Consider the following 27,801-nt stretch of genomic DNA (forward strand, 5'->3'; position numbering starts at 1 on the left):
GCCCCAGGCCAGGGCGGACTCAGTAAAGAGGCCGGTGGGCAGGTGGGAGGTGGGAAGGGGGTGTCACAGCCCAGTGTCTGGCCTTTCCAGAGATGGGGACCGGGCCTTGAAGGAGGCTGGATGTGGTTGGGTGGGGCCCGGGCAGCAGGGCATGGCTCCGTGGGGGGCACATGTGGCATCTGGCAGGAGGGCGGAGCTGCATCTGAGCAGAGCACACAGCAGCCTGTGTCCCTGCCTACAGGTGGGTGCACATGAGGCCAGAACATACCAGGAGCAGCCAGGCTCAGGGAGCAAGACAAGGGTGCCTCCTGAGGACAGAGGAGGCCCAACCAACCCAACAGACACCCCCAGACAGAGGATCCTTAGAGGGTCCCAGATCTACCTAAGAAACACCCCCAGACAGGGGGTCCCAAACTCACCTCAGAGACACCCCCAGACAGAGGGTCCCAGACTCACCTCAGACACCCCCAGACAGAGGGTCCCAAACCCACCTAAGACACCCTCAGACAGAGGGTCCCAGATCCACCTAAGAAACACCCCCAGACAGGGGTCCCAAACTCACCTCAGAGACACCCCCAGACAGAGGGTCCCAGACCCACCTAAGACACCCCCAGACAGAGGGTCCTAGACCCACCTAAGACACCCCCAGACAGAGGGTCCCAGACTCACCTCAGACACCCCCAGACAGAGGGTCCCAAACCCACCTAAGACACCCCCAGACAGAGGGTCCCAGACCCACCTAAGACACCCCCAGACAGAGGGTCCTAGACCCACCTAAGAAACACCCCCAGACAGAGGGTCCCCAACTCACAGGCACCCCTTCATTCACCCAGCTGTGACTGGTGGGCCTGAGCCCAGGCCCAGGGCAGGTGCAGTGAAGACCCCACCCAGACCCAGGTCCCCACACACACTGGCCACACCCCTGCCTTGGGCATGACCTGGGCTGAGCTGGGGCAGAGGCTGCTGTCCAGGGGGCTTGGTCTAGCAGCTCCAGAGTGCTGGGTGCTGGGTGCGGCCTGCTCACCCCCTCTCCTCTCTCCTCCCTGAGAGTCAGTGGGAGGTGAGGGGAGAGGGCCTGGGAACCAGTGGCCAGGGTCAAAGCCCAGCTCAGTCACCAGGCAGCCAGGGCCAGTCCCTGACGGATGAGGGCCACCTGGCCCAGCCACTGCAAGGGTGGGGGCAGGGTGGTGTCAGCACCCAGAAAGGCCACTAAGGAAGCCACAGAGCCCAGGCCACTGAGCACAGCAGGGAGAGGAAACCGCCTGGCCCGAAGGAAGGGAGCGAGCAGCCCAGGGGAGGCACTGCCCAGAAGCCAGCGCCCAGGGCCCCTCTGCAGGATCAGAGGCTGCCCAAGGGCACGGATGCCTCCCCACTCCCCCCCGGACGCTCACCGACGCACCCGCTCAGAAATACAATATTTGTAGGGTCTTTTTCATAAAGGTCTTTATGGGTTTGGAAATTTAAACACCACGGAGCCTGAGTTGAATTGGAAAGCAAACGTCTCTAAGCTTGTACATCTTAGAGGAAAAAAATTCAATTAAGTGGGATTTTAGCTGTTTCAATAAAATTGGACTCTCCCTTTTCAAGATAAGAGCTCTGTGGCGTAGAAGCACCTTTATGTGCCACAAGTATCCACTTCTCCTAAACGCGTAATCCCGGCTCAGGACACAATGCCCACAACAGGAAATCAATGCATAGTCGAATCAATTTGAAAATATAAAATAAACTAATATATGAGTGGAAAATTGACTTCCTATGGATTAAAAGCAGCACAAATAGTAGAAAAATCTAGCTTTTTAGCAAAAGGAAGCGGGTTGGGAGGCGGGGGTCTGGGAAGGGCCCGGGAAGCCCTGCGTGCTTGGAGGATGGCGCTGGGGCCCACCCAGCCAAGGAGAATGCAGGGTGCCCGGCCCGAGGCTCCAAGGCTGCCAGGCGGCACTGGGCCTTGAGGCCCCTGTCACGAACGCACATAAATGCTGCTGTCATAACCACTGATTGGAAAAGTTGATAACGGGACTGTTTTTAAGGGCAGCATAATAACAACCCCTTCGCAGGTACCCATGGCTCCTCTCCTCCCCAGCACAGCTTGGGGTGATGGCGTGAGCTGCCTGCCCAGGGGATGCAGGGAAGAAACCCACAGGCCCGAAAACATGTTCAGCGATGCCTTCTCCACATCACCGCCCCCAGCCCAGATGCCTGGGAAAGAATGCTAGAGGGGCAGCCCCGCCAGCTGGTGCAAGCATGGTGTGCAACATCCAGGAAGCTGAGCAGGACGGCGAGGCCGACGCACCCACCATGGGGCTCCTGGAGAGAACCTGCCGGCGTCTCAGCCAGGCCCTGCACCTCCGCAGCTGCGGGACGCGAGGCGTCCTCTGAGATCTCCGGTCTGTGCCGCCTCCACCCTTTCGTTCAGACACAGCTGTCGCTCTCCCCTGAGCCCCCATGACCCACAGCCCCCTGGCCTACAGGCACTCCTCCTCCAGGGAGCCCACTCGGTTGCCCCCCTCAGAGCCTGCTCCCACCCCCTCCCCGGCTGCCAGGCCACCCCCTCCCTGGCATGGAGCCTGCCTGGCATGGCCGGGGCAGCCACCATCCTCACCAGCCCTGGCCCAGCCTTGCTCTGCTAGTTCTGGGGTAGTCCAATTAGCACCCCCACTCCCCACTCTGACCCTTGATCCACTCAGCAAACCCTCGTGAGCTTGCGAAGATTAAATGAGAGAGAATAATACTGGCAGCTAACGCAATGCCCACAGGTGCCAACCACAGGCCAGGCGCTGATCCAAGCACCTTGCTGTGCGCAGGTCTCAGTGACAATGATGCTTAGAACTAGACCTGCCACAGAGTCAACAAGCGTGGATCACCTGCGGGCTCCAAGCTGAGGGAGAAGCACACGCCGCCCCTGCCCTGAGAGCTGGCGTTGCAGGACAGAGTCAGGTATCAAAGGAGCACACAGATACCAAGTAAAGTCTCCACCGTCACACAGCAGCCGCAGCTGGAAACTGAGCTTGGTGGGGGAGGGGCCTCTCTGCCCAGGGACTGAGACCCCAGGATGGTGACAAAGGCCAGCACTGGGTCCCGCAAGGGGATGACGCCGTTTAACCCCCCCCGAGACCCCAGGGAAGAGGTGTCCTTGTTGTCCCATTTTACAGAAGAGTACACTGAGGCCTCCGGACGCTAATGGGGTCCTCCCAAGCCAGGGTCACCATGTCTCTTTCTGGGCCTCCGACCACGGTTGATCAAAGAAGCAAATCTGTTGGGAGAAATCTCCGAGCCACAGAGCCCTGGCAGGGAGCTCCTGGCGGGGACCAGCCGGGCCAGCCTGACCCTTCCTGCACGCCGGCCTCCCTGTCCCTGTTCTTTCGCCTGCGGCCTCTGCCTCTGCCTCTCTCCCTCTTGGCCTCGTTCCCTGGGTCCTGTCTCTCTCTGCAGACCGTCCTTCCCACTTCTCTAGGCAGCGGAGGGCAGCCACTGCCCACGGCACGCGAGCTGCCTCCATGTGCATAGAACGGGAACCCCAGGGAGGGAAGCCTCCGCGTCCACGGAAAAACCACCCCGGGGAGGGGAGCCTCCGCGCCCACGGAAACACAACCCCGGGGAGGGGAGCCTCTGTGCCCACGGAAAAACCACCCCCGGGAGGGGAGCCTCGGCGTCTACGGAAAAACCAGCCCGGGGAGGGAAGCCTCCGCGTCCACCGAAGAACCACCCCGGGGAGGGGAGCCTCTGTGCCCACGGAAGAACCACCCCGGGGAGGGGAGCCTCGGCGCCCACGGAAAAACAACCCCACGGAGAGAAGCCTCCGCGCCCACGGAGAAACCACCCCACGGAGAGAAGCCTCCGTGCAGATCCCTGAAGCCCTGGCTCCTGACTGTGATCTGAAAAAGGGTCTCTGCGATGTGGCTGAGGTTAGGCTCAAATGAGACCCTCCCGGATAAGGGCAGGTTCCCCACCAATGCCGGTGTCCTCCTGAGAAGGAGCACAGAGGTGCCAGGGGGCACCTGGCCAAGACAGAGGCGGAGGCTGGAGTGGCCCCTCCAAGCCAGGGGACGCCGAGGGTTGCTGCAGCCCCCAGGACCTGGGGGAGGCAGGAGGGAGCCCCGAGCCTTCAGAGGGAGCCACGGGGCAAGTATCGAGTACTCCCTGGTGATGCCGGCTGGTGCCAGTTAAATTCCAGGTGGCTTCCGGGCTCCAGACCACAAGAGAACTCTGCAGTTTTAAGCTCCACCCCTGCCTGTGGTATTCATCCCACAGCCCCAGAGCAAGTTTCCCTGGGGGCCGTCCTGTGACTCCCCGGGCCACACCCCGCACCTCACCCGGAGCCCCACCCCGCCCCACCCGCCCTCAGGTCGCGCCCTCCTCTGCGGAGCCTCCCTGCAGGGCAGCAGCTCCGGGCCCCTCCTCCCTCCCTCCTCGGCCCCTCCCCCTCCCCCCTCCTGGCCTCACCTCGCCCCGCCCCTTCTCCCCAGGCCAGACACCTCCTGCAAGCCCGGGCTGACGCCAGGGGTGTGCTCAGGACGCGCTCTGGACAGGCGAGGGCGGCCGAGACTCCCGGGCCTGCAGGCCGGTGCCGCGTCAGCAGACGGGCTCGTTAGCGGAGTTAACCGTCAGGCATAACGAGGGGGAAAAAGCTCAATTTGTAAACATTTGGTCAATATGAATTAACGCCAACAGGATGGATTTGGGACCAGATTGGACAATGCCATTGGCTGCACCGGACGCGCAGCAACAATAGGTAAATTAGGTCATCACTGAATCATCATGAGGAAAAGCGCCTAATCGGCACCCGCGCTGGTAGAAAGATTACGGTTATTTACAAAAACCATGCTGTTTGCAAATTTGTGCAAAATTATTTGTTCCTCGCAGAGTTTTATAGAGCTATCTGCACATTATCTCCACCCGAGATTCCCAGCCCTGCATATTAACTAATGTCTGCGGTTTAATTGGAAATAGAACAGGCCACATTGTAAATCGCTTTTCTGCCATCTGTCTCTGTCTCCACACGGGGCCGGAAGTGGAGGACACAGTGAACAGATGGATGGCAGGGACCCTGCACCGCCCGGCCCCACCTTACACCCCTCCAGAGCCTGGACTCACCCCTGCACCGCCCGGCCCCACCCCACATCCCTCCAGAGCCTGGACTCACCTCTGCACCGCCCGGCCCCACCCCAGATCCCTCCAGAGCCTGGACCCACCCCTGCACCGCCCGACCCCACCCCATTCCCCAACAGAGCCTCGACTCACCCCTGCACCGCCCGGCCCCACCCCACTCCCCAACAGAGCCTGGACTCACCCCTGCACCGCCTGGCCCCACCTCACTCCCCAACAGAGCCTCTACCCACCCCTGCACCGCTCGGCCCCACCCCACACCCCTCCAGAGCCTCGACCCACCCCTGCACCGCCCGGCCATACCCCACTCCCCAACAGCGCCTTGACTCACCCCTGCACTGCCTGACCCCACCCCACACCCCTCCAGAGCCTGGACTCACCCCTGCACTGCCCGGCCCCACCCCACACCCCTCCAGAGCCTGGACTCACCCCTGCACCGCCCGGCCCCACCCCACTCCCCAGCAGAGCCTCGACCCACCCCTGCACTGCCCGGCCCCACCCCACACCCCTCCAGAGCCTCAACTTACCCCGGCCATGGCTCGACCCTGACGCCGGCCACAGCCACGGGCACTGGAAAGAACCAGCCTTTGCACAGCCACACACAGGGCTGGGGGCGGCCCTCAGTGGGCTTGAAGCAGCAATGGGCAGTACTGTCTTCAGACCTGAAAGTTAAAGAAGGCGACGGAGGCCACGTCTCAGCAACCCACCCTTTGTGGGTCTTTCTTCAATCGAATTGACCACTGGAGCAAGGAGGGCGAAAAACGACCGGGAACAAGGCGTCGGCCAGATGCCAGGGACTCCTGCGAGATCCTGGGTTACTGCCAGCTAAATTCCAGGTCCCGACAGCGCTCCCAGGGCTCAGCCTCACACCTCACTGGGAGGCAGTGGGATGGGCGGGGTGGTGCCTGTCCTTTCCTCGGCATGACCCGGGCCGGCTGTGTCTGTCAGGCCTGGATCAGCTGGTCTGGGAGGTGGACAGAGGGGCTGGGAAGCACCGAGGCCACTCTGGAGGGCCACCCATCACCTACCCTCCCCACCAGGCCTCAGAACAGCCCAGAGTCACGCTGCAGAGGGGGAGAACCCACGAGCCTACATGACCCATTCCCGCGGCCGATGCCCGCCTGGCTACCAGGTTCCTCACAGTCATATTTGCATGCGTGGACAGCCACAACCACAGACGCCTTAACATAAAAAGCCCACACAGGCCAGGCAGGCGGCTCACACCTGAAATCCAGCACTTTCGGGGGCTGAGGCGGGAGGATCGCTTGAGCCCAGGAGTTCAAGACTGGCCTGGGCAACACAGCCAGACCCTGTCTCAAAAAAAAAGGAAGGGAGGGAGGGAGGAAGGAAGGAGAAAGAAAGAAGGAAGGAAGGGAAGGGAGGGGAGGGGAAAGGAGGAGAGGGGAGGGGAAGGGAGGGGAAAGGAGGGGAAGGGAGAGGAAAGGAGGGGAGGGAGGGGAAGGGGGGAAGGGGAGGGAAAGGGAGGGGAAAGGAGCGGAGGGAGGGGAAGGGCAAGGCAAAAAGGCCAAGTCACAGTCAGAAAGCCAGGGAGCACCTCCCTCTGCCCCGCCAGGGTCTGAAATCCACCTGTTCTTCCTTATAGCCCTAGGACAGATGTGACTGAAGATCAGGCTCCAAGGGTGATGCTGGGGTTTCCAGTGACAGCCTGAACCCAGTGCTCGGCCCTGTCAGCACTTTTATTCGGAGTGGGGCTTGGGCTAGGGGGTGTGTCCTGAGACGGGGATGGGATCTGGATGAACTGAGATGAATTCCGGAAGCTTGGAACCCCCCAAGCTCCTGGTCCCCGTGAGCCTCCCCTGGCAGCAGAAGCGGCCCCTCCCCCCATCAGAAAGGACCCACCCCTCGTGCTGCCCCCCACACCAGCACCCCCCCACTGGCTGCCCTCGCCACACCCAGAAGGAAACTGTCCTGTCTTCCCTGAATACACAGCCTGAGGGACAGGAGACCATGCGAGGACACAGGGAAGCAGTGTGGACGTGGATTCTGAGGGTGTCACACCAAGGGGAACAGGTCTGGGCTGAATGTTCCCACTGCCGCAGTTGGAGGTGGCTCTCAGAGTTCGCTTGGACTCTAGACTGTGGTGGCCTGATCCTGTGAGGCTGAGATGCCACAGCCTCCCTGCACCGTGGGAGGAGGAAGCCGGGCCACCTGAGAAGGACGAGGGAGCCCCGGGAGACGGCAGGAGGCGATCGCATCAGTCGGCCTCACGTACAGCACAGAAATGGAGCTGGAGGTTCCAGTGTCTTTGCCTCCAATCCAGTTGTCTCATTAATGCAATTACGTCTTTTTTATCCTTTCTTCTATCCTTTCTGGTTTTTTGCTGTTGTTGTCTTTTGTTTTTTTGTTCTGAGACATGGTCTCACTCTGCCATCCAGGCTGGAGTGCAGTGGCGTGATCTCAGCTCACTACAGCCTCTGCTTCCCTGGTTCAAGCGATTCATGGCGTGATCTCAGCTCACTACAGCCTCTGCTTCCCTGGTTCAAGCGATTCTCCCGCCTCGGCCTCCGAGTGGCTGGGATTACAGGCGTGCACCACCATGTCCAGCCTACCCTTACTTTTTAAATGTTTGTGGTGTTTGGCGCCGCAGCTCTGCGTTACAGAAAGCCCAGGTGATGTCACACGGAATTTGCCCCTGCGTGGTGCCTGCAGGGATGGCTGGAGCCCGGGTTTCTGTCATGGGTGGGGGCTCACGGAGAGCTGCAGCATCCAAGGCAGACACCTAGGGCGTGGTCATGTGGAAGTCAGAAGTGGGCCTGGGCCCCCGTGCAGCGATGGTTGTGCTGGCCGGCCGCCCTGCCTCTCACCTCCACCCCACCACATCGGCCACTCTGCCCTGGGGCTGGGACTGACCCTCCACACTTGCTCCCAGGCTCACCACCACTGCCCTCTGGTTGGGTCCAGTCAAGGGAGGCCCTGGCCACAGCCCAGAGGGATCGGGGGCCTGGATCCCTCCGCATCTATCTTGAGTGGCATTTCTTCACCTCGGCTCTCGCTGGGAGGTGCCTCCTTGTTGATCCTCCTCTTCTAGGAAGCCTGGCCTCAGCTCTGCATCCCCAGCTCCAACTTCACCCCAGCAGCCTTAGGACGTGGCAGCGGCTCCCTGCCGTGGGCTGCGGGTTCCAGCACCACCTCGGTCACCGGGTCTTCAGGCACGCCCGTCGAGTCACCCGACAGACTCGTAGGTTTGTTCCATTTTTCAGCGCCCCGCGTTAGCTGCCTGCACAGCAGGCCCAGCTCAGCTTGTGCGTGGCTGCAGCGCCATTTTAATTATCGTATCAACTGCAAAATGTGTCACTTCTTGTTGTCTTACCGGGCGGTGTTTCCTGACTCCCTGCTGTGCGGTTAAATGAGTTACACGCATCTCTTCTCTCCTGAACTTGGCAGAGCTCCTCCTCGGCACCCCACACTCTTCTGGGGACTTGGGCTGCATCCGAGGAAAAAAACAGATATCACCACGCCCTGTGGAGCCTGCGTCCTAGTGTGGATGTGGCAGTCGGTCCACGGGACGCATGTGGGATCCCAGGTGAAGGTGACCACCATGGAGAAAGGTGGGACAAGGCGGGAAGGACTGGGCGAAGGGAGCACAGTCACCTGGGGAGCGGCTCCAGACAGGGGACAGCAGGAGGCCCTCGCTGCAGCACCCGGTGTGGGAGGCACAACCAGGGTCATCGTGGCCACGGGCTGGAGGCCAGAGGGGTCAGGGCCAGGCTGCGAGGGCTGTGCTCTGTGTGATGGCCGCTGAGCTGCAGCCATGAGGTGGATGCCAAGGAGGCTCAGGCAGCCGAGAGGGAGCATGAGGAGAGATTGGGTTCTGTGCATTTCCGTGGTGCAGCCATGGGAACCTCTGCAGGATGAAGGGGCCAGGAGAAACTGCGGGGGCCATGGCGGGGCCTGGAAGGTCGGGCACCCCTCGCTGTGGGACGGGGACTTCTGGGCAGCAGGTGGTCGGGGATCGTTAGGATTCAGCCATGTTGAGTGTGAGAAGCCTCTGGGACAGCCGGGTGGAGATGTTGGAGCCTCCGGACTCACAGCCTGGAAGTTGCAGAAAGGAAGGGCTGGTCATGTGTATGTAGCGTGTCCGTGAGTGTCTGCGTGTGTCTCTGTAAGGCATTCCGTGTATTTGTGTCAGTATCACTGCGTGTCCACGTGTGTCCACATGTGTCTGCATGTGGAATTCCAAGTACCTGGGTGTGTCCACGCGTGTGTCTGTTTAGGTCCTGCACAGAGGCTGGGTGCGGACACTGACAACCATCCCAGACTAAGCCCTGTAGCCCCGAGAGGAGGGCGTCAGTAGCCTGTGGAGCGTGGCTGGGAGGGACCCCTGGAGCTGGAGCAGGCAGGTCAGGGTCACCATGATTGTCTCCCATCCTGTTCTGGGACCCTGGGCCTCAGGGTCTGGGCCACCTCTCCCCGGCCTGGCGGAGCAGCTCTACGGCAACCCAGGTCCCCACCATCCGGACAGGGTCTGCCTCAGCCTCAGATGGCTGAGCCAGGCAGGGTGGGGCCGAGAGGGCAGAGGATGGGAAGCCCAGGCACCCACTTCCGCCGCCAGCCCCACCGGCCTCCCTCGTCTCCCAATGAGCCATGGCCTCGGAGTGTCGATTCTGCACCACTAACTCATTGATCGCCTTGCCCGGGTTAATTAATTAATTAGGGGCAGCCACGGAGCACAGTGGGCTGGGGCCAGGGCGGGACCCCAGCTCCAGGAGCTTTATTAGTACATAAAATGGGTGTTTAAAACCCACGCGGCCACAGGCGTGCGGTTGAGGCTTTTCATTAAACAAACCTATAACATTACGAGCCTCATTATGTATTTCGAGACTTCCCCTGCCTTCTGTGCTCCCTCTCCACCTGCCTCCCCGCGCACTCTAAGTGCCTATTTGAAATCAATTTCTCTAATAATGGACTTAATGAGCTCATCAATTAGAGCTGCCATAACCGAGTGTCGCGGGCTCTGCGGTTATCAGTTAAACTCTGGAACTAATTTCCATGCTTCATCTATCACGGGGCGCCCACGACGTGGGGCTGCTGCTCCGGGACGATAGGGAGACCCCAGGCCCTTCCCGCAGGCCGTGGGGCCGTCCCCGGAAGAGGACAATGAGGACAGGGTGGCCCACCTGGCTGAGAGTGGCCGAGGCACAAGGCCGGTGTAATTAGCGGTAATGGATGGCCGGCGCAGGCCCAGATAAGACGTCGTTCCACATGGTCAGCCCCATTAGGCTGTTCTTGTCTCGCCCCAAACCCTCTAAATAACACCCTAGCGTCGTAGGAGGCCAGCTGCATGGGGCCTGTGGTGCCTCAAATCCTGGGGCTCCTGCGTGCTGTCCAGCCCAGGGCTGGTGTGGGCCGGGCAAGAGCACCCATGGGCAGGCAGAGCTGGCAGGACCCCAGTGGTCAGGAAGGGAACCTGGAGAGAAGGTTCCAGAAGCTGATTGGGGACAGGCGTTGGGATGGGAGGTGTCAGGACATCCAGGGCTGCTGCTGGACACGGTACTGTGGGTCCCCAGGTCTAACAGGCAGTGGCCTGGAAGGGGCTGCTGGGGGGAGGGCCGAGCAGAGGGAGGGTGGCCCGTGAGGGTGGGCAGGGCTGCGGCCTGGATGTTGAAAGCAGGATCTTCTCTGCCTGCTGCGCCCAGCTCTTGGGACAGTCTGGTGTGCAGTGAGGCTTGAAACAGGCAGACGGATGGACGAAGGGAAGCTCAGACAGCTGCCTCTGCCTCAGCTAGGGGTGCTTCCCAGAAAAAGCAGACCCCGCACCTGAGGTCCTGGATATGGGGACGAGGACCTAGAGAGACCAGGGGCACCTGAGCCGCAGACCCAGGACTGTGTGTCTCCCAAGCCAGACACCTCCTGGACTGAAGGAGAGGAGGAAATGGGCCTCTTCTCTGGGGTACTCTTGGGGAACTGAGGCACAGAGCTCGTGCCTCCCTACCCAAGCCAGAGACCACAGGGCCAGCTCCCCACGGGTGGGTGTTTTCCACGTGGTCCCTGCCCCAGCCTTGGCCTAGCCGTCTCTGCTGGGGTGGTTCAAGGTGTCCTCGACAACCCCATGGCTGGGCCCAGGGTCTCTGGGCAACTTCTCACCTGCCTGGCCAGTCCTCCCTGCAGCCCTAGGGGCCCCTGAGTCTCCATCCAGGCCCTGTACCCCCATTCCAGCCTCAAGCTAAGGACTGCCCTTCCTCCTGTCCTGCCCAGAAAAGCCTGAAACAGTTCACTTAGTCACCCCTAGGGACCCCCACCCATTGCTGCACAGGCCTCATGGACTTTGGAGAGCTGGGCATGGAGGCGAGGCGGGTGAGGATTTGGGCAGGTGCAGGTGAAGGGCCAGCGAGGGGGCACTGGAGGAGCAAGGGGCCTGGGAACCACCTCTCCGTTCCACCCTGCCCACCCTTCCAACCCCACCCCGGCCCCAGGGTGTCTCTGGTGTCTCCACTTAGCCCCTGCCCCCTTCAATTTGTCATAATCAGCCCGGCTTTCTCATTAGCAAGAGGCCATTAATGAAGCTTTATCAGCAGCTGGAGGCCTGGCCCTTCCGCATCTCTGCCTCCCAGCCACCCTTAGGGCTGCACCCCACCCCTACGGTGGAGGCAGGAGTGACCCGTGTGGCACCCTCTGCCCCCGCTCTCCCCAGCACCCAGCACATCCAGACCCAGAACTTGGGGTGACTTAGCCCCAGAGAGGATGGTCCCGGCGGCCCCAACCCTGGGATGCCTCTGGTCACTGCACTAGGCTTAAGGGCACCCACCTGTGCCCCACACTGCCCTGGGCACTGGAGCGAAGGCCGGAAGGCTAACCGGTTGCTTGTGGGACCCAGGGACACAAAGCAGAATGGTTGAGGGGAACAGGTGCACGCCTGAGGGTCAGCAGGCTTCTGGGGCATAGGGGAGCCAGTGGGGATCTGAGCAGGGGAGGGGCGGGACCCCACAGGCGATGTGGCCTCAGGCAGCAACCGTGAAAAGGCGGAGAGGGTGGTGGGACAGGTGTGGTGTGTGGAAACAGCACAAGAGGAGCAGGGACGGGACCAGGAGGAAGCTGTGAGGAGATGGCTGATGGGAAGGCAGAGCTATGGGAGCTGTAGGGTGTCTGCAGGAGGAGGGAGACGTCAGCTGGGCCAGGTAATGTTGTGGATGGGGGCGTAATTTGGGGCCTGAGACTTGCCCCTGAGGTTTAGCAAGATCACCATGGTGACCAGACAGGAGCCCCCTTGATGTGGGTGTGGGAGGGCCGTGGAGGCTGCCCCTCCGTGGGACGGGGGTGGGCTGGGGTGGCAGGGAGGTGCACGGGGAGTGCAGGTCAGGGCAAGGTGCTTAAAGGAGCAGGACCGGCCTGTCTTTGCTGATGGCTGAGGAGGGTCCCTGTGGGGTCAGTGGTCTGAAGAGGCCAGAGTGAGGGGCAGGACGGGGGAGACTGCAGATGCAGCCGGCTGGGCTGGGGGCCCTCAAAGGCGCTCCCCCTGCCCCTCAGCTCCCCAGCACGCCAGGCCTGCTTGCTGATGCAGAGCCCTCGGCAGCCCAGCTCTACAACCTCCTGCACCTGGCGTCCCTCTCAGAGCTGAGCTGGCGTCATCTTCCCCAGCTGGGGCCAAGCCCTGTCCAAGGCCTCCTAGTCCTGGGGACCCTGGGCCTTGCTCCCTGAGTCCCACGTGGGGCCATCCTTGGCTGTTCTCTGGGCCTCCGTGTTGGGGGCCTCTCGGCAGCCGTCTGGTTGCAGGTCAGAGTCCCCAGAACATCTGCTCTTGGTAGGCAGGACCCTGACCTTGCCAAGGCTGGGCCCCTCTGGCAAGGCGGGTAAATGATGGACGAGCAGTGAGGGGCCCAGCCCCACCCGGCTGCTCACAGCCTTTCCCTCGTCCTCACCTCTGCCCACCCCCAAGGCCACTCCCCTGCAAGCTCAGACTGGAAAACCCCACGGCCCGTCAGCCTCGAGAGAGGTCAGGGCGGTCAGTGACAGCAGCCCCAGGCATGAAAGCCACTCAACAGCCCTGCTCCTCAGGGGTCTCTCAGAGCCATCAGCTCAGAGCCAGACTGGGTCATTGCTCAGCTGGGCCAGAAATGGGGGTGGGGGGCGTCATTTGGGGCCTCAGACTTGCCCCAAGGTTTAGCAAGGTTTAGCATCCCCTGCAGGTGGGGACACGCCCACACAGGTGAGGCTGCCCATGGAGAGGACAGAGGCCTCTATGTGGGTGGGATCCTGGGGTCCCAGGCCTGGCCCTGGCCTTGTGGGGTGAAGACCCTGCAGGGGGCCCTCTCAGTCTCTTGGCCATAAATCAAGCCCCTGCAGGCGGGTTGGCTGTGGCTCAACCTAATCACCCCATGGCTAGACATTCCTGAACCCAGGTTTAGCAATGTTGTTCTTGGTGTCCAGTGAGACTGCTGAAGCCAGCTTCAGGATGTCCATAGGCCCGGGCAGAGCGAGAGTGTGGCCCCGCAAGTGCCCCATGGGGACAGACAGCTCACCTGCTGCCCACAGAGGGCATCCAGCGGAGGGGCAGAACTGGGCTCTCCAAGTAGAGAGAAGCCAGCACACTGGGTCACGTGTGTGCACACCAGCCTCCTCCACCTGTCCCTAGGGACTGCCGTAGAGGTGCTGGGACAGCCTGAGGTCCCACAGCCCTGGGAAGGACCTCAGATCCAGGACAGTGACCTCCTTCGTCCCTGGGGGGGAGGCAGGAGCCCCACCTGCAGAGGGGGAGGCTCTGCGGAGCCCAAGGGTAGTCCGGATTGTGTCTTGTGGGCATCAGACACAGATGCCGTCTGTGCTGGAGCCTGCCAAGAAGAGGGTGGCACCAACCGCAGGGCTGCCAGCGTTTCCCGAGCTGATATGGACGCGGCACCAAGCGGGCCCGCAGAGCCACCGCTAAAGCCGCAGCGCTGCCAATGCGGAGATGAGAATGCCACGGCGCCTGGGAGCACCAGGGAAGGCTGCCAGGCGTCCACTCTCCCGGGAGAGGTGAGGGAAAGGGTAGATGAATGCTGGGAGCTGGTAAATCCAGACTCCCCAGGACCATGATCAGAGGAAAGCTGCAGGGCAGGCAGAGGGGCAAGGCTCCAGATGCAAAGCATTCCTGGCGGGCTGGACTCTGGGTGGGGCGGGGCCCCAGGTGGGCGGGGATGTGGGTGGAGTCACAGGTGGGTGTGGTTCTAGGTGGGTGTGATTCCGGGTGGAGCGGGAGCTCCAGGTGGGTGCGGCTTCAGTGGGTGTGGTTTTGGGGGGAGTCACAGGTGGGGTGTAGCTCCAGGTGAGCAGGGCTCCCTGTGGGTGGAGTTACAAAGGGGGGCTCTAGGGGAAGTCCAGGCCCAGATCTCTCTTCTCCTCAGGGAAAGCCTGTAAGTCAGCCCCTCCTTTGTGACCCTCCTGGAGCAGGGGCTGGACCGGGGCCCCCCCCGACCCCCATCAGGTCAGGCACCCACTGCCCTTCCACATCTGCTGCAGCCTCGGCTCTGGCCTCTCCTCCTGACCCTTTAGACATCGGGGCCTCCCTGTCCTTGGTGCCACTCTGGGTCCACCTTCAGTCTGCTGCAGTCCCAGGTTTCACGGCATCCCACCCCGCAGGGCTCAGACCTGCACATGTGTGCAGCGCCTTTCCCCAGAACCCTGCCAGAGCCCAGCCCCTCCCAGGGCAGCTGGAGGGGCAGGGCTGGTGGTACCCGGTACCGGTGGAGGGCAGACCAGTGGAGGGAGAGGGAGGGGGGAAGGTTCCGGACGGGCGAGCGGGCGCTGGCCTTGCAGCATGAAGGACCTGGAGCTGCGTGAGGCCCACCCACTCCTCGCTTCGCAGGGCAGGAAGCAGCCTCACCTCCTGCGGGAAGAGAGACCCCATCCTCTGAGCCCCCCTCCCACCCCCGGCAGCAGCCCTGTCCCCCGCCATCCCCCACCAGAGACAGCGCCTGGGGACCTTCAGGACCCTCTGCCCCCTCCTCCGGCCCAGAAGTTGGCCATGGCCCCACAGCCCAGGCTGAAGGGGTGGCCCTGGCCACGCCCCCTGTGCTCAGCAGAGTCCTGGGATCTCCTCTCTCTTCAGCACCTGCTCCCCCTTTTCTGAGGCCACACACCCAGTCAGATGTGGGGGGGTTGGAGAAACCCCTAATCATGACTTGGGCTCGGAGTCCCTCCTCAGCCTGAGGCCAAATCTTTAAAACACCTGGGGCCAGGACAGCCCCAAAGGCCCCCAAGGACCTACCATAGGAACAGTCCCAGCCCAGGGCCCCCGGCCCCTCCAGCCTCCCCTCCACACATGGGCGGAAGGTGCAGGGGGATGGGGGACACACGTGTGGTCAGGGGAAGGGCTGGGCAGCATCCCTCCCCCACCCACGTCTTGGACCTGCCCAGCATCACGGGGTCAACCTCCACCCCAGCTCAGCCCCAGTGAGTCGGGCCAGACCGGCTGTGGAGGTGCCGGCAGGGACGGGGTTAAGAGCACCGCGCCTCCCAGGCCTCCCTCCTCGTTCCCTTTGAAATGGCTCCCTGGTTCCAGAATGACTCTGGCTTCCCCTCTTAATCTGTATTTTACGAGTGAGAAGGTTTGCATTATGCAAATCGTTAGATAGGAACAGGTGACATTTCAGCAAAGAACACGGCAGGCGGCGGCCTGCGGCTGCTGATTTAGACATTAGTATTTGTCACCAGGGCGGCAGAGGCGGAGGGGAGCTCGGCCACGGAGGGCTCCTCACACCTTAAGGTGGAAGTCTCCCAGCCGGAGCGGGCCGGCCCGCACACCCTGAGGCCTCCCAGTGACCAGCGCAGCCCCCGCGGAGCTGCCTTCTGTGCACCAGGCCCCGGCTCAGCAGCACCTCCTGGAGCTCACGCCGCCACGGGGCAGGGCGAGCACAGGCCCATTTTACAGATGAGGAAGCCGATGCCTAGTGAGATGATGAGCGGGCTGGGTCTCCGGCTGGAGAACGGGGCAGGGTCCAAGCCAGCCAGGAGTCTCCCCACAGCAAGTGTCCGGAGGGCCCACTCGCCGCGACTGCACAGCTCATTCTGCAGGTCCTTCCTCCAGCAGCGCCCCCATCCCATCTGCACCCTCTCCCATGCAGCCCACAGACAGCCTGGGGCGGCCGGCCCACCCCACCCGAACCGCCTCCCACCCGCAGCCCCATGGCGCTCTCCCGGGCAGGCTGTGCGGCACCATCCATCATCCACTGTCAGAGGCATCCGCGTCCATTTCCCGGGAAGTTGTTTGAGGGGAAATGGACGAAAGAGAAGGGAGCGGCCACATACTTCCCAGGGCGCCCCAGCGAGCCCTTCAATTTTCCAGCTGCCTGAGAACGCCCACGCGAACCAGCTCTGAGGGGCATTAGAAACGCCCGGCCCTGGGGTCCTCCAGAGGCTGGGAGGGCCGCGGCAGCCACCAGGGCAGGCTTTCTCAGGAGCCCCATGGGGGCTGTGGGCTGCGCCACACAGCTGGAACATGGACAGCAGCCCCGGGCGGACCCTCCCGGCACAGGCCCGGCAAGCTGCTGCCCGGCCTTCGAGGTCTCGGGTAGGCTGAGCTGGTTGGTCCTGGGGCTCCTGTGTGGCCGTGGGTCTGTAGGAGCTAAGGGCGGTGTGTCCTGGGGAGCCTGCAGGGCACGGGGCAGGGCCCAGCTCCCCACAGCCTGCCTGGCCTCTCCGGCCTCTGGCTCTGAGTCTGCAGGATGCGCAGCGGGCTGCGGGGGCCTCTTCCTTGTGTTTCTCAGAGGCTGGGCAGCCCTCTGGGGAGCTCAGGGGAGTTTGGGGTGCTGTGGTCCAGGAGGACCTGGATAACCTTAGATGACCTTGAAGGCCTTTTGGCTCAGATGACCCTGGATCCCAGGGGTGTGTGGGCAAAGGCAGGAAAAGGCGCATGAAGAGAGGCTGGGCCTGTTGTGCGAGGAGAACAAGGCCAGAACCAGCGGCAGGGCTAGGATGGCAGCACTGAGCAGCTCCTCTCGTGCAGGGCGTCCCCTCCTGCCCTGTCCTTGCCTGTGGAGGAGGAAAGGTGGGGCAGCGGCAGAACGAGGTAGGAGCCCTTTGTGGAGCTGAGTCGTGAGGCCGGCCTCACCCACCGCGAGGCCCCCCAGGCCCCCGGCTTCACACAGCAACGCAATGGCGTTAGTCACATGCTTTTCTTGGGGAGACTTTGGGGCAGAAATGAAGTTGCAGGGAACATGCCAGGGGGAAGGCAGAACCCTGGACACAGCCCAGCTCTGGGGCACTGTCTGGGGCTCACGACGCCTCTAAGACACCTGCGTAGGGGGCGCATGGCTGGCTTGCAGCTGGCAGATGTGCTTAGATGCACCTGGCTGAGGAATCCGCTCAGATCCTCAGCAGATCTGCCTGGTGCTCACAACCCCACTCCAGGGGCTCCTGACACTGAGAGGCGGGGATATTGACCTTGTGGCTTATCTAGCAGGGCTCCTTAGGCCACAGAACTTTGGGTTCTGGACACCTGTTGGGGGGGTCCCTGTGTAGGAAGAGGGTGCAAGGGCGCAGAATTCCTTACTCACGCCTGGAAGTGTGCGGATAGAGTGTTTAGCGGAAGGGGTGGCTCAGTCCTCAGACATCACACAGAGTAGGTCATTCAGCCACTCAACAAACACAGGGATCCAGACGGGACAAAGGAAGTGGCCTGGCCAGGGTGGGCTGAGCACCCTCCATGTGCCTGGCACTGGGCTCGGTGCCTGGTGCCAGGTGCCGGTGCTGCCAGGGCGAGAACATCTCCAGGTCCTGGCACTGGCAGGAGGAAGGTGTCCCTGGAATCGAGGCCTTGTGCTCGCCGCCCTGAGTACTCTGTCCTTTGGGTCCAAGTGTGCTCTTCATTGCCACGGCCCCACGAGGCGGAAGGGCCTCCTCAGCAAGGCGCTTGGGGGTGACTTCCTGCTCCTCGTGGAGCTCTGACCCTGGACGGGCGAAGGGAGAATGTAACGGGTGCATTGTGCAAGGAGGTGGAAAGCTGCTCTCTGGGCTGCCTCGCCTTTCTCTGGGCAGCAGCCACCCCCATTTTCCTCGCCCTGGAAAAAGTGTGCCTGCAGCAGTTCCCAACACACATGGAATAAACAGGCACAGAAACACACACATTGAATCCCGTTTTTCTCTTAAGCACTCGGTGGGCTGAGGCCTGGTGAGATGGGAAGACGGTGGGTCCCTGGCCGCTCTGCCTGGGAGCTGAGCTGTGGGGTCAGGCGCTGTGACACCTGGAGGAGACAAGATCCCCGCACCCTGGCGCCTCCCACACCCTAAGTTCTCTGCCCGGTCCCCCATCCCAGCCCCACCACCACCGCCCGGCAGCCACAGCGACACCCCGGCGCCCCCAGCAGGGGAGCATCGTCCGGGCGTCTCTTTCCTGGGATCCCAGCGCTTTGTGGTGACATTTAAGATGAAAAGAAAGGGAAGTCCTCCCTGCTCTAATGTGTACAGTTCAGGTTTGAAATTAGCATGAAAAAGCGAAACACTCGCCTTATCTCCTCGAGTGAATGGGCCGGCTCCTCCACTCCGGGCCTTTGTCTACTGTCAATAATCACTTACCTTCAGGCCCATAAATGTCATTCTTGGGGTGCTCATAAACAGCCGGTCTCTTTTTAAATTAGCAAGTAGAGATATTTATGGGTTTCTATTAAGGGCGGTGGGTGGGGGAGTCTGGAGCACTCAGCAGCTCCGATAAGGGAGAGGTTGGGGGGGCCTGCAGGAGGCACAGAACCCCCACCCAGCATCCAAGGCAGGTGTCCCAGCTAGGGCTCCGTGTAGACCCGCAGACCCTCACCACACTCCTGTGGGGACAGCTGGGGGACATCCATGGCTTGGTTGGGGGAAGGGGGCTGCAGACCCAAAAATCACAAAGAGCAAGCCACCTGTGGCAGAAGCCAGGTGGGTGTCGGTGGGAGCAGGAGGGTGGGAGGGGCTCAGCGGACAGGCAGATGACGCCACCAATCCTGACTCCTGCCCCGCAGCTTCCTTGGCTGTGAAAAGGTGTGGCCAAGCCACTGTGGAGGCAGGTGAGGCGCCTGCACACACAGTCACACCGAACATCCTATGCTCACATGCACACACCGTCCAGACACACACACCCCCCCCACTGTGGAGGCAGGTGGAGGGCCCTGCACACACACACAGAACATCCTACGCTCACATGTACACACTGTCCAGACACACACACACACACACACACCCTACTGTGGAGGCAGGTGGAGGGCCCTGCACACACACACAGAACATCCTACGCGCACATGCACACACTGTCCAGACACACACACACGCCACTGTAGAGGCAGGTGAGGACCCTGCACACGCACACAGAACATCCTACGCACACATGCACACACTGTCCAGTCGCAAAACTGCTCTCACACACACTCACATGTACACACACATTCACATACATTCACTTGCACACTCATACACACACATATTCATTCACTCACATTCACACATTCATTCACATTCACACACCCACATTCACACAATTCACTTTCACACACATTTGTTCTCACATTCACTCATATTCATTCACACACATTCGCATTTACACCCACATTCACACACACACATTCGCACACACACATTCACATTTACACCCACATTCACACACATTGACTCACATTCACATATTCACCCTCACACAAACACACACACACACACACACACACACACACAGCCTCCCACCTCTAAAATGTCTCTCCACACCTCCCGCCCCTTCAGCTTCTCCCTCATCCCAACTCTTCCTTCATTTTAGATCCTTCTTCATTCCCAACTCCTCCCTCTTCCTGGCTTCTCTCTCATCCCAGCTCCTCTTTTTCCCCAGCTCCTCCCTCATCCCAGTTCCTCCTTTTTCCCAGCTCCTCCCTCATTCTAGCCACTCCCTCATCCCCAGCTCCTCCCTCAGGTCCTCACTCATCCCCAGATCCTCTCCAATCCCCAGCTTCTCCCTCATTTCCAACTCCTTCCTATTCCCAGATCCTCCCATATCCCAGCTGCTCCCTCATTTCAGCTCCTCCCCAATTCCCAGCTTCTCCCTCACTGCAGTTCCTCCTCATCCCCAGCTTCTCCCTCCCAGCTCCGGCCATCCTCAGCTCCCCCTCACCCTCAGCTCCTCCCTCATCTCAGCTCCTCCCTCGCCCTCAGCTCCTCCCTCATCCCAGCTTCTCCCTCATCCCCAGCTCTTCACCCCCCTCCCAGCAGCCACACTGCACACCAGAGCCAGAGTGATTTTTAACTTTCATTTCTGAATAATTTTAGATTTACAGAGTAGTGCAAAGGTAGCGCATAGAGTTCGCATGCCTCCCCCGCCCCCGTCAGTGTTTCATCTTGTCACCTTCGTCACAGCCTGGCACATGGCTCTTCCCTGAATTCCAGCCTTCCTTCAGGCTCCTGCTTTCCCAGTGCCCTTTGTCTGGTCCGGGACTCTGCACCATCTCCTGAGGCCCCGCTGGTCTAGGATGGCCTTGACAGCTTTGGGGGGCGCTGCTTGACATCCTGCAGAGTGTCCCAGTCGGGGCTGGTCTGGGGGTTGTCTCAGGGCCAGACCGGTGCCCTCCTCATCCCCTCCCATCAGGGGCAAAAGCCCCAGCCCGCCAGTCATGTGGCTGCTCTCCCCGTGCCCTGTGTGTGGGGAGAGTCAGTGAAGTCCCCCCTCACATGGGTTCAGCTCCTCCTCCGGGGACATCCAGCATGTTTCTTCGGATTCCTCTGTGAGGAAGATTGGAAAAGACATTCTTCCAAAACACAGATGGTCTCTGGTGCCCCCACACCCCTCTTCCTCTGTGGCCCTCAGCCGAGGGATCATTTCAAGGGACCCTCAGCCCCATTCCGTCCCAGCCCCTCCTGTGGGGCCTTGCAGACACGGGCTCCCCTGAGACAGGCAAGGCCTGGGCAGGTGCAGGAGGAGGGCCTGGAGCCAGTGAGTGGGGCTGGCTGGACGGCTGGTGGTCAGCGGGTGGCAGGCTCAGCTTGCCTCTGGCAGGAGGGCCCACGCCCTGTGTGCCAGGCTGCTGGTCCTCCCCAGATGGACTAGCTGCCCGAACTCCTCGGCTATGATGAGCTTTCATGGTCTCTGCCTCCCTCGGTGTCAACACATGACACTGAGGTTAAAAATGTGCCAGGTGGATGAGTGACAGGCCCTTCACAGAAGGGGGCCACAGAAGCGACCTGCACGTCTAAAGGCATGTGAGAGCAGCCCAGTCCCCACGCAGTGAAGGGGTCCCATCTGCCCACGAAGAGAACAGAGTGCAGCAAGCCAGCTGCCCCAAGTGCCCACTGCCTGCCCATGCCCTGCTGGGGGAAAAGGTACCTGGGGGCCGCCTGGCAGGGCTGACTGCATGGGGCACACCCAGCTGGGCTTGCAGCCCCTGGGGAGGGCTGGAGCCCCTTCAGGAGAAAGCGCAGCCACAGGATGGGACGCTGTGTGGACTCAGGTCCAGGACTCCACCACACCCCAAGTCTCTCTGGCCCCCAGTCTTACCCCATCCCACCCTGCACCCGAGTTGCACGCCCTGGGCTGCACTTGGCATCATCCAATCTGAGCTGCAGGGGACTTTGACAGGGGAGATGGCTGCAGTCTGGCAGGGGCCACACCAGGGGAAAGAAAGGCAGTGATAGGCACAAGCAGTGCCCCTGACAGAGGGGTGGCCTGGGAGAGGGGCTGTCCAGGGGGTTGCTGAAGGTATGGCAGGAAGATAGAGAGGCAGGACGGGGAGCGCCTTGCCCGAAGGTGAGTACAGGTGGCGGCTGTCCAGCAGGAGGAGGGAGGGGTCTCCATGATAGCGAGCGGAAGAGGAAGGTGCTGCACACTGCCCCCACCCAGGAAATGGCCTGGCACCCCTCCTAAACAAGCCAGTCTCCCTCCTTGCCAGAGAGCAGGAGCTGGGGACACGGTGAGGAGGCTGCTGGGTCCCCAGAAAGGGCTGGGGGAGTCATCGTTCTTGGCAGCCTGGTAAGGGGTGGGAAAGGAGAGGGCCACCCTGAGACCCAGGCATACAGGACAGCCCACTGTGCCCGGGGTCGCCAGGGGCACCTCACCCCCGGGACCCCCTGCAGCCACCCAGGGTGAAGTGGCCTCAGGGCAGTGTGAGAATTCCACACCACCCCCCACCTGCCTGGCTGTGGGCTGCAGCCTCCCTCCTAGCTATCCCAGCAGCATCTGCAGCTGGCCCTATGCGGTGAGTCCACCTTAAGTGGGTTTGATCAGCCCGTGCACTGGTGAGCGCATGCTAATATTGGCTCCAATAAAGAGCAAATCAGGGCCCTAGTCGACGCGTCTTATCACACAGTCAGAACTGATGGCTGCAGAAGTCATAAAGATCCCATTTAATCTCACGCCTATCTATCACGCGGCCGCCTTCATCCTCTTTGTGCCGGGGTAATATGTGCTCATTACGAAAGCAAAACAGATCTGGCATGAATAAACGCAGGATGAAGTGCTCACTCGGAAAGTGACAGCATGATCAGTGGCGGCAGTAATCGCAGAGAATCGCGGGCTAAATTATTCCATAACTGTGATTTGAGGGGACAGCCCGGAGCACCCCACAGCTGCCTGCAGTGCAGCGACGTGTCCTGATAAAACATCCTTCCCAATTTACGAGGCCGCGCTTGACTAATCTGCCTCGGCGCGCACACTGTCTAATCATGCCATCAGCACCGCGAGAAGGGGCTCAATTGGGACTCAAATGAAAGGAGATTGGAAAACTACCCTCAATTGAAATTACATTTGTAAATGAGGCAGAGTTTTCTGTTCAGAGTGTGAACGTTACAGTAAATGTGCTTGAGAAAGTCGAAGAGGTGGCGGCGGCGGGCGGGCCGGGGATGCCGCAGGGGCGGCTGGGACTGTGCCCCTGCTGGGACTGGGGCATGGGGACAGCAGGGGTCCACATTCTGGAGATGCCTGGCACCATGCTGGCCCCTGGGGACAGCCCCTGGAGAGGAGACGGGCTGTGGTGGAAGCCCGGAGAGTTGGGCCTAGTTTGCCAGACATAAGACTTCACTTCCCACCCTGTAAAATGGGGCGCAGGGCAGCCTCCTTGAGGGAGGGGGGTAAATCAGACCGAGGGATGAGTCAGAGCTTAGCTGGCCTCCTCTCTGCCTTCCAAGGGTGCCCCTGCCCCTCTCTCCCATACTGCACACTGTTCCCAGCCCCTCCCTCCCTCCAGCCCTCTGTGCGTCTGGTAGTGTTCCGGGCTTCTCTGAGGCAACTGAGTGGGTACGGTGGGGGCAGGGGCACTTCCCGCACCAGGGGCGTTGGGTCTGAGGCTGTCCTCGTGGTAGGGGAGGGCTGGACCCAGATCACCTGCCTGACCATGCGCCCAGGACATTGGCCAGGCACACTCACTGGGACACTGCAGGAGGGGAGCACACAGGGAGAGTAGAGGGGGCCATGTGCTGGATGGATGGACTTGCCCCCCAGGACAGTGGCAAACCCAGGGGAAGGTGGCCTTGGGCCCTGGAGGTCTTCTCCCAGACAGAGGCAGGGCCTGTGCTCAGTGCTCAGGGATGGCCATGGGGACCCCACCAGCAGACGGAGCCTGGACACCAGCAGCTCCCGTGGCCACAGGGTGTGGGGTGTTGTGGGGGCTCCTGCCTGCTGGCCTCACCTGGTGGACTGCTGGCCAGAGTGGCCCCAGCAGCAGCGGTGAGGTGCCCAGCACCTCCTCACAGGCCTTTATGTAAATCAAGGCCTAATTAGGCCATCCGGCATTTGTGTAGAATATCATTTTTTTAATTACCAGCCCTGGGCAGGTTCCCCGGCTGCCTGTTGTGGGCCAATTACCATAAATCCCCCAGTAACAATTAACAATGTTGGAGCGAGCTGCATGTATTTCCAATGTTATAATTATGCGCGGCGCTCTTGTTAATTGGCCTATCTGACTCTGTGCTTTTTATGCCGCTCATCTGCTCATTACCGCGGCCATTTAATTCAATTAGCACCCTTAATTAGAGGAACAGCCTTGTCCAATGTCGGGGCCTTGTCAGGGAGCCGATCATGAGCAGAGACAAACACAGGCTCTGCCGGGCCAGGCAGTGGCGGGGCTGCGGGTGGGGGGCTGCGGGTGGGGGGCTGCAGGTGAGGGGCTGCAGGGGTGCAGGTGGGGGGCTGCGGGGGTGCTGCCCGGGGATGCTCCCCATGCCCTTGGCCCGGCTGCCCTTGCAGGCCGCGGTGAGCAGCCACAGCGCGATTCCTGCCCGCCCTGAGTGCCCTCCCCCGCCACGACCTTCAGGCGTCTGGAAAGGTCTGCAGTCCTGGTTGCCAACACCCCCAGAGCCCACCCCAAGCCTGGACACGGCCTCCAGACCGGCACGATGTCCAGGCTAGGTTTTGTTTTGTGCCAGTCTATTGAAATCGCTATTCCCTGCCTATTAATTCTCCTAATTAGAATTAAATGAAGCATGCTAAATTGCTAGATTAACCAATAATTAAGCAGCCACCGCACTAAAACTGAACACTCCGTGTGGCCTGCGCCCCGTCTGCAGGCAAGTGCCAGGGGCGGGCGTGCCAGGCAGGAGGGGCCAACGAGCCTTGGGGACGGCGGTGCGTGCGCTAGTGCCCGCACCCGGTGTGCAGAAGGGCGCAGAGTGTGGGCGTGAGAGTCGGTGTGGCCTGGAAGCTCTGCAGGAAAGTGTGGGGGTAGGAGGTAAGAGGAGAGGGCATCACACGGGCCTTGCTGGGGCAGAAGATTTGTCGTGAGCACGACAGACCCACCAGACTCTGCAGGTCCTCGTGGGAAGCGCCCCGCCCTCCACGCATACCTACGAGGTTGCGACCTCCCTACCCAGAACCGCCCTCTGCAGACGAGGCAACGAGGCTCGGGGGAGGCAAGGAGCGAACCAAGGCTCCCACCGTCACCGGGGAAGGGAAGGGAGGGCAGGGAAGGGGCGGAGGAGGGGAGAGAAGAGGGGAAGGTGAGAGAAGAAGGGGAGGGGAGGGGTTACCTCTGGAGGCGGGGCGGGCAGGAAAGGGCGCGGCCCGGCTGCGACACCCCTAGACACCCCCCCCGCAGGCGCAGAGCCGGGGTGCTCCCCCCATAGCCCCGCCCCGCCCTCCAGGCCGGAGTCGAGGTCCCCTACCCAGCGCTGCTGGACGCCCCTCCCGAGCCCTCCCGAATCCGACCAACCCAGAGGGGGCTGCGCCTCCAGGGGCTCCCGCCAGGCCCCTGCCCCCCAGCCCTGGTGCGCCCCCCGCCCCGAGCCGCCGTCCCCGCCCGAGGGTCCCAGCCAGCGCCCCGGCCCCCGGCCCCGCCCGCGCCTGAAGGCCGCCCCCTGGTGGCCTCGGCTCGGCCCTGCCGCTGCGCCCACGGCCCACGGGGAAGGCCCCCCCCACCCCGGCCGCCCTCGAGCCCCCACGGTCCACTCCCCCATGGGAACCGGCATGTCGCTTTTAGGTACCAAGCCCCTGCGTGGGCGCCTGCGCCACCCCCCCGCCCTCCGAACTCGCCCCTTTGTCCTAGCCCCGCGTCCTGGAGAGGGGACTTGAGTCGCAGCCCAGCCCCCAGAAGTGCAACGCGCACGGGTGGGGCCAGGCTCGAGTCCGCCGGTGACGCAGCCGCTGTGTGACCAGGGCGGATGGCCCGACCTCTCTGAGCCTCCGCTTCCCCGCCCGTAAAAGGGGGTGGGGCTGCCTCCCAGGGCCGCTGCGGGGCGTGAGTGAGTTAAGACTCAGAACGCCCAGAACCGGTCGGAAGTGAGCACACGCGACACCCGCGAGCCACGGCCACGCGTGTCCCCAGGGCGCCTCCCGCCACGGGCTAGCCAGGAGTGTCCGCGCTGTGGGGACAGAAAGGGGCGCGGCCCCAGCGCTGCGGGGCCCGCAAGGAGGGCGCATGGGCCGAGCATCCGCCCCGGGGCATCCACCCATCAGGCCTCGCTGTAAACTTCCTCATAACAGCCGCTCCTGCAGCCGGAAGATATTGACTCGGAGGAGAAACAATGGCACGAATAAAATAAAAATAAAAAATTTAATTATCCTTTGTGTTTGTAATTTAATTAAAGATGCAGTAAAGTTTTACTGTTTTTCCAGGTGATGATGTTTAGAGCCCCGAGAAGCTATTTGTGCTGGTGAGATTAAAGTGCATTTTAAAATGTTCCTCCAGTACTTTCACATTTGTTGATAGATTTTTAAATTAAACTTTAAATTGTAATCTAAATTACCTCCAACAATTCATGGTCCCTGTAATGAACTCCCACCGTTCCTGCTGTCATCCGTCGATGATGGAGTGCGAGCCGGGAGCTGCAGCCCCGCGGGCGCCGAACCAACCGCGGAGGCCGGGCAGCCTCGCCCCGGGGACCCCGCCCACGGCGCCCCACACCCGCGGCCAGTCAGGGAGGCCAATACCGCGAGACAGAAGCAGCCAGAACCCCGCGGGCCACCGGTGTGGCCAGAAAAGATGTGCAGGGCTGTGAGGGCAGCTCAGAGCTGAGATCTAAGGACGGGGCAGAACCGGACGGCACGACAAGCTAGGGAGAAAGTATCCTCGGGGCGGGAAGCACGGAACCCCAGACCCCACCCGCCTCCTGCCCACCGCACACCACCAGGGCGCCGGGCCCCGTCTCCGGCCCTGGGCCCCGCCTCCCACCTCGGGCCCCACCTCCCGCCCAAGCCCTGCCTCCTACCCAGGCCCTACCCCCAACTCAGGGCCCCGCCTCCCGCCCAGGCCACGCCTCCCACTCAGGGTCCTGCCTCCCGCCCAGGGACCCGCCTCCTGCCCGAACCCTGCCTCCTGCCCAGGTCCTGCCTCCCGTCCAGGTCCCGCCTCCCACTTAAGGCCCCGCCTCCCTCCCAGGGCCCCGCCCCTCACCCAGGGCCCACCTCCACTCAGGGCCCCGCCTCTCACCCAGGCCCCGACTCCCACCCAGGTCCCGCCTCTAACCTGGGCCACGGCTTCCACTCAGGGCCCCGCCTCCCACCCAGGCACCGCCTCTCACCCAGGCCCCGCCTCCACTCAGGACCCCGCCTCCCACCCAGGCACTGCCTCTCACCCAGGCCCCGCCTCCCATCCAGGCCCCACCTCCCACTCAGGGCCCCGCCTCCGATCCAGGCCCCGCCCCTCACCCGGGCCGCGCCTCCTGCGGTCTTGCATGCCAGTTGCTCAGACCAGACTTTCATCATAATGCCCCCTCCCTTACAGAAGTTAAAGACAAAACTAATTTTGAGTTTCCAATTTCCTCCAAATGTTCTAGAAATCAGTCATTTTCTTAAATGTTAACTGTTACCTGAATTTTCTCTTCCTCGTGGTCCTGCACATCTGTAATATTACTGGCAAAACACAATTAGACTTATAAGGCGTGTATGTGTTTCTAAGCAGGCCAAATATCAGGGTTTTTTCCTTTTCTTTTTTTCTTTTTTCTAAGACAGAGTTTTGCTGTTGTCACCCAGGCTGGAGTGCAACGGCACAATCTCGGCTCACTGAAACCTCTGCTTCCGGGTTCAAGCGATTCTCCTGCCCAGGCTCCCAAGTAGCTAGGATTACAGGCACCCACCACCACACCCAGCTAAGTTTTATATTTTTAGTAGAGACAGGGTTTCGCCATGTTGGCCAGGCTGGTCTCGAACTCCTGACCTCAGGTGATCTGCCCTCCTTGCCCTCCCAAAGTTCTGGGATTATAGGCTTAAGCCACCATGCCTGGCTTTTTTTTTTTTTTTTTTTCGATACAGGGTCTTGCTCTGTCATCCGGGCGTGAGTGCAGTGGTGTGATCACAGCTCACTGCAGCCTCCTCCAACTCCTGAGCTCAAGTGG

At 61.6% G+C, this 27,801-nt stretch overlaps 1 long non-coding RNA gene across 1 annotated transcript; it reads right to left on the reverse strand.

Moving 5' to 3' along the window:
• Nucleotides 1-20,286: 20,286 nt before the first annotated feature.
• LOC144340960 (uncharacterized) lies at nt 20,287-26,338 on the reverse strand. Its single transcript, XR_013417496.1, has 2 exons — nt 26,215-26,338; nt 20,287-20,766 (listed from the first exon to the last, which is right to left on the reverse strand). It is a non-coding gene; the product is annotated as an uncharacterized LOC144340960 (long non-coding RNA).
• Nucleotides 26,339-27,801: the final 1,463 nt, after the last annotated feature.

This window comes from Macaca mulatta, chromosome 5, assembly GCF_049350105.2.
Source record: "Macaca mulatta isolate MMU2019108-1 chromosome 5, T2T-MMU8v2.0, whole genome shotgun sequence".
NCBI lineage: Eukaryota > Metazoa > Chordata > Mammalia > Primates > Cercopithecidae > Macaca > Macaca mulatta.